The sequence below is a fragment of the Columba livia genome, chromosome 18, assembly GCF_036013475.1.
Source record: "Columba livia isolate bColLiv1 breed racing homer chromosome 18, bColLiv1.pat.W.v2, whole genome shotgun sequence".
In the NCBI taxonomy this organism is placed as follows: Eukaryota; Metazoa; Chordata; class Aves; order Columbiformes; family Columbidae; genus Columba; species Columba livia.
In genome coordinates, this window is record NC_088619.1 from 1972651 (window position 1) to 1981466 (window position 8816).

General features: G+C 55.9%; 1 protein-coding gene across 3 annotated transcripts in view; it reads right to left on the reverse strand.

The window, feature by feature from the left end:
- PIK3R5 (phosphoinositide-3-kinase regulatory subunit 5) overlaps positions 1–6767 on the reverse strand; it is a 61698-nt gene extending 54931 nt beyond the window's left edge. For 2 of the 3 annotated variants that reach the window (XM_065034402.1, XM_065034398.1), the window contains exon 1: positions 6628–6767. The gene's annotated coding sequence lies outside the window, so the exon portion shown is untranslated. The remainder of the gene's footprint in view (positions 1–6627) is intronic. The other variant, XM_065034403.1, reaches the window with a different exon arrangement.
- Between the last annotated feature and the right edge of the window lie 2049 nt (positions 6768–8816).

Below are 8816 nucleotides of genomic sequence, written 5' to 3' on the forward strand. Positions count from 1 at the left end.
TCCTGCCATTGTGGAGGTCCTGCTGGGAACCCAGGAGCCTTTTCAGTCCCTGGCTTGGTTGCCCAAAACCTTCAATCCCTTCCCAGCACCGCTGACTGCAGCACCACAACAGACACATGATGGCAAGGACAGGTTTTGCTGTTCCCCATCACTCTCAGGCCAAGGAACTGGGATTCATGTGCTTCCAGAGCTCACAGGAGGGTGTGAGCACGTCTTTGACCAGACTACTCGTTACAGCCGCAGAACCACCATCATAATCAATAAGAAGAAAGGAAGTCTCCAAACAAAGAGACAGACCAAGAAGGGGTGGGCATCCATCCAACAACAGGATGACCAGCAGTGGCCAACCCCACCATGTTGTTCAGCTCCCAAACATCTTCAAAAAGCCCACAGCACTGAAATATCACAGCAGCATCTGCACTTGCCATTGGGCACAAAACCTTTCCAAGCCTCTGGGAAGAAGCAGGCTCAAGCTGTGCTGGAGGCCACCACTGCAACCCAGACGTGCCAAACCCTGCAGATGTGGAGACAGACAGGCTGCACAAAGGGAAGATGCTGGGGCTGGAATGCTCAGGGCCATCCCAACACAACAAGCAAGGTCCAAGCTCCATGGCTAAGGGCAAGACCCTGAACTGGATCATCCTTGGCCCAAAAAGCCATGGAGAAGACAAGCTGAAAGGTATCCTCTTCACATGAAGACCCTACCTACAACTATCCATCCTTTCTTCTTGGCACAGTGATTACAGTTTGGCAGCTGAAAGGGACACTGAGAGCACTCCATCCCTAAAGTACCTCCAGCCAGGTTGGCACAGCCCCACGGCTGGTCTCCCACATGTGCAGCAAGTCCCCAGATCCCTCCAGTCACACATCACAGGAGCAAGGGGTGTAACAGTTCAAGCAGCAATGTAGCCTGAACCCCGTCCAGCCCCAGGTCCCTCCCATGATGGGCAGGAGCATCATGGTGGATGGGGCTGGTCCTTTGGCTCAGATCTTCACTAAGAGCCAAGGAGGCATGACAGTGACTGCAGGTGCCCAGCTTCTGCAGAGTCGAAGGCTACTCCCAGCATCCTAAAGCATCCTGCTCGTGGTAGTGTTCTGGTTGGACACCACAGGGAGCAGGTGGGGCGTCTTAAATACCTGCCAGCCTGTCATCACTTCTAAACCCAATGCCACAATCCAGCAGCTCAGGGCACACCGTGAAGGAGGTCCCCAGGCTCTAGATGTGTCCTGTACTGGCAAAAGCGGGTTTAGACCCACATAGCCATTCCTTCACACCACCCAAGTTCCCTAAAGGCTCAGACACCCACTGGCTTTCAGACCAGATAAACCTGGGAACAATTTGCATTTAACAACCAGTCCTTTGGGCACCTTAGGCTTCTGGGCTTTGATTGCAATCCAGTTAATTGATCTGCGGAGGCAAACCTCAAGCAGGAACCCCCTCAGACAAGCAGGATTCATGCACATGGATGAGGAGCAGCAGGGATGTAGCCAAGCCAGGGTCTGCAAGGCTGGACTTTGCTGGGTCAGACTGCAAAGCCTCCACACCCAGGAGCTGCTGTAACTCCGTCACACAGCCGCAAGAGGTGGGAGGTTGCACATGGCGTGTGTACCGATTTGCAAGGTTTAATAACACAAAGACACCGAGAATGAAGAAACATTTGTGAAGTTTCACATGTACAGAGTGCCAGAAACAATGAGAAAAGGGAAATGCCACCTGAAAGGATGAGAGCTTGTTTGCAGAGAAGCCTCTGAGCCCTGGGTTTAAATAGACATAGAGCAATGGGGGAAGCAGCTGAAAGGGGAAGCATTTCATCCTAATTTGAGACAACAAAGAATGGGCCTTTGTGGAAGGGATGAAAAACACTTTGGCAAGCTCAAGACAACACCATCTTTCCTAAAGCACGCAAACACAAGCCGTACATCCATCCACGCAACGCTGCATCACAACAGACTTTAACACAATATTGAAAATACCTTGATGTTACAGCTCAAACCCCTCCAACACAGGATAAAAAAAGATTATGAATTCCCTGCCGCAGCAGCTGCTAAGGACAGTCACAAGACGGGTTTGAAGCCGAGCCTTTCCTGCAGCGCTGGGCAGCTGTGAGCGGTGTGACTGAGGGACGGTGCTCCAGCGTGCCCTTCCATTCCCGGGCATCGCTTCTGCTTAAACCGACCCCAAAATAAGGACCAGCAGCATTTTAGGAGCTCTCACCCCAAGCACTGTGAGAAATTTGGGCAATGAAACAAAGCATTTGAGGGAAAGCCAAGCCCCATTGCTGTCTCTGCAGCACTGAGAGTCACTAATAATTGTCCCAGCACCACAGGACTATGTCGCCCAGCCAGGTAGCATTTTCCCATTCCCCTTTCAACTCAGCAAGAGGCTCACGCTCACATCTGTTGGCTAAAAACATCTGCAGCCCTTTTCACTGCCCGGCACAGCTGGGGAGGGAGCGCTGGAGCCCACAGCTCCCCGGGCACACACCAGAGGGGTCAGCAGCCCCGTTCCGGGAACGCAGCGGCGCAGGTGGGAGCTGAACCTCACAGCTGCCCCGGCAGGAACCGGCCTCGGGGCTCCTCTTACCAGCAGGAGACTGGAACCTGGGTGAACTCTCACACGTGGCAGGTTAAACACAGCAATCCCACGCGCAAGGAGAGGACATCCGAGATGAAAACAGCCAAGCTTCGAACACGGAACCCCGCCACGCTGCTTCCAAACAAACCGCGCTTCCCGTAGCATCACGCTGCCTTCTCACTCGACGGAGCCACCTCTCTTCCAGCCACACACCTGCAAACTCAGCCGAGCATCTCCTGCGGTGCTGGGGAGGATCATCTGACCGCAAGATGAAGTTGCCTTTATTTTTTAATTCTTTTCTGTTTTTTTTTTTTTTTAATTTTTCTTTCCAGCAGCAGAGCTTGAAATCAGAGCTTAACAAGTCTGAAGGAGCTCACGCCTGGCCACTCATGTATTCCAGATGCACATGCTATAATCGCAGCTTGCCAAACAGGATATGAGGCGTAAGAAAATAAAGCATCTTATCTTCAAGCTTTTCCAAGAGGGTATTAGAAACAATGGGGAGGAAATACAAAATTAACACTAGAGAAGAGCAATTGGCAATGCCCCTCACAAGTCTGTTCTTCATTACAAGGCTGCCTATTCAGTAGCTTTCATTAGGAAAATCACATCACAGAGCCATTTCCAACAGTGTCCCTATTTCCTAATTAAGCTCCGCCAAAGAGCCACGTCTCTTACTTACCGCACAGAATACAATCACAACAATTACCATTTCATCGTGCTCTGGCTGCTGAAAACCCTGCAATTAAAGCATCCAAGGAGTCACACAGGCACGTCATCGGGGAGACAAGTTCTCACGTCGTGCTAATTGGCGACCAAAGACGAGATCAGAAGAAACAGGAACACGGGCTTTTTGGCCTCTGTGCTGGGAAAGACGCTCGGGAGCTGCAGCCACTCCCCAGGCTCCCACCCGGTGCAGAGGGCTCGGTGCCAGCACTGGTGACAAGCCCTGGACACCCCTCCAGCCTGCAGTGCAGGACATTGTCACCAAATCCTCCTGCATGTCATGCCCAGAGGTCACCTGTAGACCCCCAATGACGGATTTGGATGGGTGGGACCCTCGCAAAGAAAAGGCTGGCAGTGGACTGGTGACAAAACTGTCCCCACACCACCTACAGCCATGACAGATAAGGCAAGGACAGGGAGTCCTGCGGTACCGAACCTCATGGGGAAGCAGAAAGGAAATCTCGTAGAGAGGAGGGAAAGAGCATGAACTGCAGCTCCGGAGCATGGATTGCATCCCCGTTTTCCTCCATTATAGCCAGAGGTGACATTTCCAGCCCAAAACAACGCCCTGGCTGAGCACGGCTGCAAAGCGCAGAGCTGCAGCAAGGGAGACCTGCTGGGATGCAGCGCCATGCCCGCAGGATGGGCACAGTTTCCATAGGAACCTCATGCCCCCTCCCCATTCTCTCACCTACTGCCCAGCACAAGTGCAAAGAGCTGATGGGAGCGGAGTTTGGATACAGCAGAAGCCTCTGATCACTCAAAACCAGCCTCAGGGCACCCACCTCAGTGGCTCTCCCCAAACAAACCCACGCACAATTTTCCCCTTGCAAAAAAATAATGCAAAAGTGGGCAGCCCCATCATGCCAGGAACAGCTCAGCAGTCACCCAAAAAAGAGAAGTTGAAAATACCCCAGGTGAGCTGCAGCATGGCAAGGCCGCCGCGGTCCCCATGCCACCAAGCGGGTGTCACAGGCTGGTCCCCGCTGCAGCCGGAGCGCTGTACCGACAGCATCACCACGTTCGGCATCCCGAGGCTGCTGCAGCACGGGGAGCACACGCTGCCCAAGCGGCAAACAGTACCTCTGCCAATGCTTTCAGCTGGGTTTAGCTCTTCTTTCTCAATGCAAAATTCACATCTTCATTTTCACGTTCAGCAAAAGGCACCAAGTGACAAGTTTTGGGTTGCTTTTTTCCAAACTGGGGTGTCCTGATCTCCAGGGGGGAGGAGGGACTGGCCAGCTGCACCAGCCTACAGCACCAGAGCTGCAGGACTGCCAGTGAGGAGCCCCAGCCCGCCTCCCCAAATCAGTGCACACCAGCATTACAGCTTCTCCCTCTGTACAAGCACCTCCAACATTTTTCATCCCCCTTCCTCTTTCTGGGGGCTGTGGAGCTGCAGGGAGCGGGAGAGCAATGGCCACACGATACTGGGGAAGGCAGACCAGTGGGCTCCCCGTTTCAGTCCGGCAGGACAACATCGTGAGGATGGAGTTGCCCTCGGACCAGACGCACCCCTGGCTCACAGTGCAGCACCCCGGGCTCCGTGCTGCCCAGAAACCCGCAGCGCATCGCCCAGCCCAGCTCCACGGGACACGCCAGCCGTCCCCTGCACCCTCCAGCCTGGCGCAGCCACTGCGACCGAGGGAGGCAACCACTGCAACCACCACCGCCAGGCTCTTGCTCTTTATCTTCTCATCTTTCTAGGTTTAAACTCTAATCTGAGCAACACCCAGAGCTTCAAAACAATTTGCAATCATGTTTCGGAAACAATTTGCAACTGCGTGCAAGTTTTTGTTCTGAACAAGAAAAGAAAAAAACAGACCCCTGTAGCAGACACAAAAATTAAAGCATTGATGACCTGCATATCCCTGGAGTTTGCAGGCTCTGCATCAAACCAAGATGTAGAAAACTTGTCTAAACGGGAAACCTAAATGAATTGCAGCTGTTCAGCAGCAGGGTGAGCAGCAGCAGCCTGCAGCTGCCTGAGCACAGCTTGGCTGCATTGAGAGCAGCAGCACTGAAAACAAACCATTAGCAAGGTTAACGGCTGGGGTAACAGCAGTGAGATGTTAATAAACACGAAAACAAAGGTCTGAAATCTCTTTTCTCCCGCTTTGGTTGGTGATTTGAATCAGCCCAGCCTTTTCCTCCCTCAGGGCTTACACCATCCAAAACAGCTAAACATCCTTTTGGGGAGGTTGTTGCAGAAGTGAGTGCAGCGGGAGGCCCAGCTGGGTCTGGGCACCCTGCAGTCACCACTGGCCGCTAAACAGGAGCTGCTGGTGGCACCATAAGGCCACAGAAGCACCTGATGGAAGATGCTTCTTTGCAGGCACAACTACCAGCCCAGGCTGGTGCACGGGGCAGCACAGGAACACCTCTGGACTGGTGCATGTCCACACTCCGATGCCAGAGGGATGACACACTGCTGGGCTTGTCACATCCCAAACCACATCCTGTTGTCAAAGCAGAGACCCCCGGGGTTACACGTCCACCCTCTTGGGCTGGGGGGACCCAGCTGAGGGTGACAGGCGCAATAGGTGACTTGTCCTCGGGTCCCTCCAGCCTGGCGGGGGGAGCTCCTGCTGCAGTGACACGGAGTGACTCACTGCCACCCCTGCCAGCAGCCCTGCCAAAACTCCAGGCGGGTGCTGGAGAGCCCCCGGGATTTCCCAGGGACCCAGGCACAGCGGGGTGTCCCCTGGGGCCCCACACCTGGGTCACAAGCAGCAGCTCTGTGGGGTGGTGTGGAGGCAAACAAGTCTGCAGTCCAGAAATGAGTCACAGCAGTGGGGCCCGTCCCCATCTGTGGGGTGACACCGGCTCCTTCTGGCCAGGGGTGCAGGGGGCCAGGGAACCCGCTGAGCTGCAAGGGGACCCCGAGGGAGATATGGTGCAGGGTGCCCCCTTCCAACCTTGCAAGGGAAAGCCAGCACCCCGGGGCTGCTGACACCCCCGTAGGTGAGTTTAGCCCCCAGCTACATGGGACCCCCCCATGACACCAGGTTCATTTTCCCCCTGTTCCTTGGACACCCCGTTAATAAGTAGCCCTCCCAAAATTCCACAGCCTTCCCCGGGCACACCGGTGCAGAGCGCTCTCCCCCCGCACCGCCGGCTGCACAGGCTCCTCGCTTACACGGACACGCCGCTTATAAACGAACCCCCTGCTCACCCGCCCCCTCCACAGCCACAGGTATACAGACCCCGCTCCCCCCGCCTCATTTGCACAGCCCCCCCCCCGGGAATACAGAACTTCCCGGTTACACCGGGTGTCACCGGGACCCCCCGCCCCGGTGACACGGCCACCCCCCGGTTCTCCCCACCTGCAGGGCCGCTGCCGCCGGGGCTCCCTGCCCATCCTCGGCGTGCCCCGCGGGGCTCCGCGCCGGGCTCTGCTCCGCTCCCTGCGGCGGGCGGCAGCGGGCGGGCGGGGCTGCCCGCGGGACCCGCCCCACACGTGTGCGCAGACCGGCCCCGGGCACCGCCCGCCCTGCCCCCGGCCCGCCCTCATGCGTGCCCCAACACCCAGCCCGCGGCACCTGCCCGCCTCCCAGCCCTGCTGCCGCCCTTCCCTGCGCCCCGCTACCCTCCATCCCTCCCTCCATCCATCCATCCACCCTTCCCTCCTGCCCACCACCATGCTGTTCATCCAGCTAGCCATCCCTTCAGACATCCGCCCATCCATCCATCCATCCATCCATCCTCACACCCCTCTGTCCCCCCACCACTTTTCCATCCACTCTTCACTCTTCCATTTGTCCACTCCTCCATCCTTCCCTCCCTCCTGCCATTCCTCTGTCCACCCTCACATCCATCCCACCATCCTGCAGTTCATCCATCTACCCTTCTCTCCAGAAGTCTCTCCTTCTTCCCCTCCATCCATGCATCTTTCCAACCCTCCATCCACCACTCCATTCATCTATCTGTCCATCCCTCCAGCCATCCACCTCGCCCTCCCTCTCCCATCCCTCTCTCCCTTCCTCCATGCCTCCATCCTGCGTATTTCCTGACCTTGTTTTCTTCCCTCCCTATGCAGCCCTTCACCCCATCTCTGCGGGAAAAGCCCTCAGTAGCTTTCAACAAAGCTACCAACATCCTGAGCTGGGCAACACCAGGCTGGGGACATGCTGCTGATTTCTGCTCTGGTGGCACTTGGGAATGGCCTTTTTCTTCTGCCTTCGAATCTGTTCCTGAGAAAGGGCCTGTGCCACCTCTATCGCTGGCAATACTCAACCCCCATGCCTTCCTGCTGGCCCGTCTGCCAAAGGGGGCTTGCGGCCACATCCAGCCCAGCTGATATCACAGACAGGGGCAAGAATCTGCCTTTGGGTTTCTTTGCGGGTTTCAGTTTTTCAAAAGAGAATGACTCTTGCTGCTGATGCTCTGAGATTCGAAAGCTGCTCAGGGGCCGAAATAGATGTGGGTTTCGCAGTGAGATTCCAGTGAATTTTAAAAGAAAAAGCAAACCCAGTCAGAGCCAAAATCGTCTTTAATTGGTGACCCATTGGGACAACCACCTGCCATACAAGCCCTGTGGGACGCCAGCGCTCAGAGCCAGCTGCCTCCTGCTCCGGGAGGGCTGGAGCATCACTCTGTACCCAGTCAAATCCCTGCGGACAGGGGACGTGGACTCGACCTTCACCAGCTGAGTGGCTGCCAGCAATTGAGAAGAAATTATCTGGTGGTAAAAATAACAGGAAGGGGAAAGTCTCATGTCTATGTGTTTGTGACACTTGCTACAAGGCACTACCCTGCAAAATAGCCAAATATGCGGGTGGAGCAGGCTTTGTGACACAGCATCCTCTGAGCTTGGGCTCTTCACACCAGATTTAAAGGCTGGGTTCTGTCTTTGGGATGCCAACCTGAACTTTCCCATCCCTTCTGCCCCATTCCCACCTCCTGGTTTCAGACCCAGCTTTTCAGGTGTATCCCTGAACCAGAGGACTTGGGATGTGTCAGCGGGCTAAATCTGGAGAGGCCAAACTTCTGCGGGTGCTGGGCCTGCAGCGTGTCCCCTCCTGCCCCACACCCTCTGCACCTGCTGTGCTGTGAGCTGCTTGTTTTTCTCCTCGGGGCACGCTGCAGCCTGAGGAAGTTACCAAAAATGGTGGCTTGGGGGCTCGTGCAGGCGGAAGGAAGCGGAGGAGCTCAGGGAGGTGCCGTGTCCCCGGCACCACCAAGGAGGTTGCTGCAGCTTGCAGTGACAAGAGTGGCAAACAGCAGGGTGGTGGCCACCGGGCTGGAGCAGCTGCCTCGGGGAAAGGGCTCCAGAGGGAAGGCATCTCTGAGGACTGGTGACACCAGAGTGTGAACAGGAGCTCCTGGGAGCAGGGGGCTGTGCTGCTCCTTATCTTGGAGATGTTCTAATTTGGGTCCAGGACATCCTAGGGACACCAGTGCCACACTCCAGGGTGACAGCAGGACAGTGGGAAAGGATCCCAGGTGGCTTTTAGTGGCCACACGCAGAGCAGGGGAGGCAGCCCAAGTCACTCCCCACCACACGGCAGGGTTG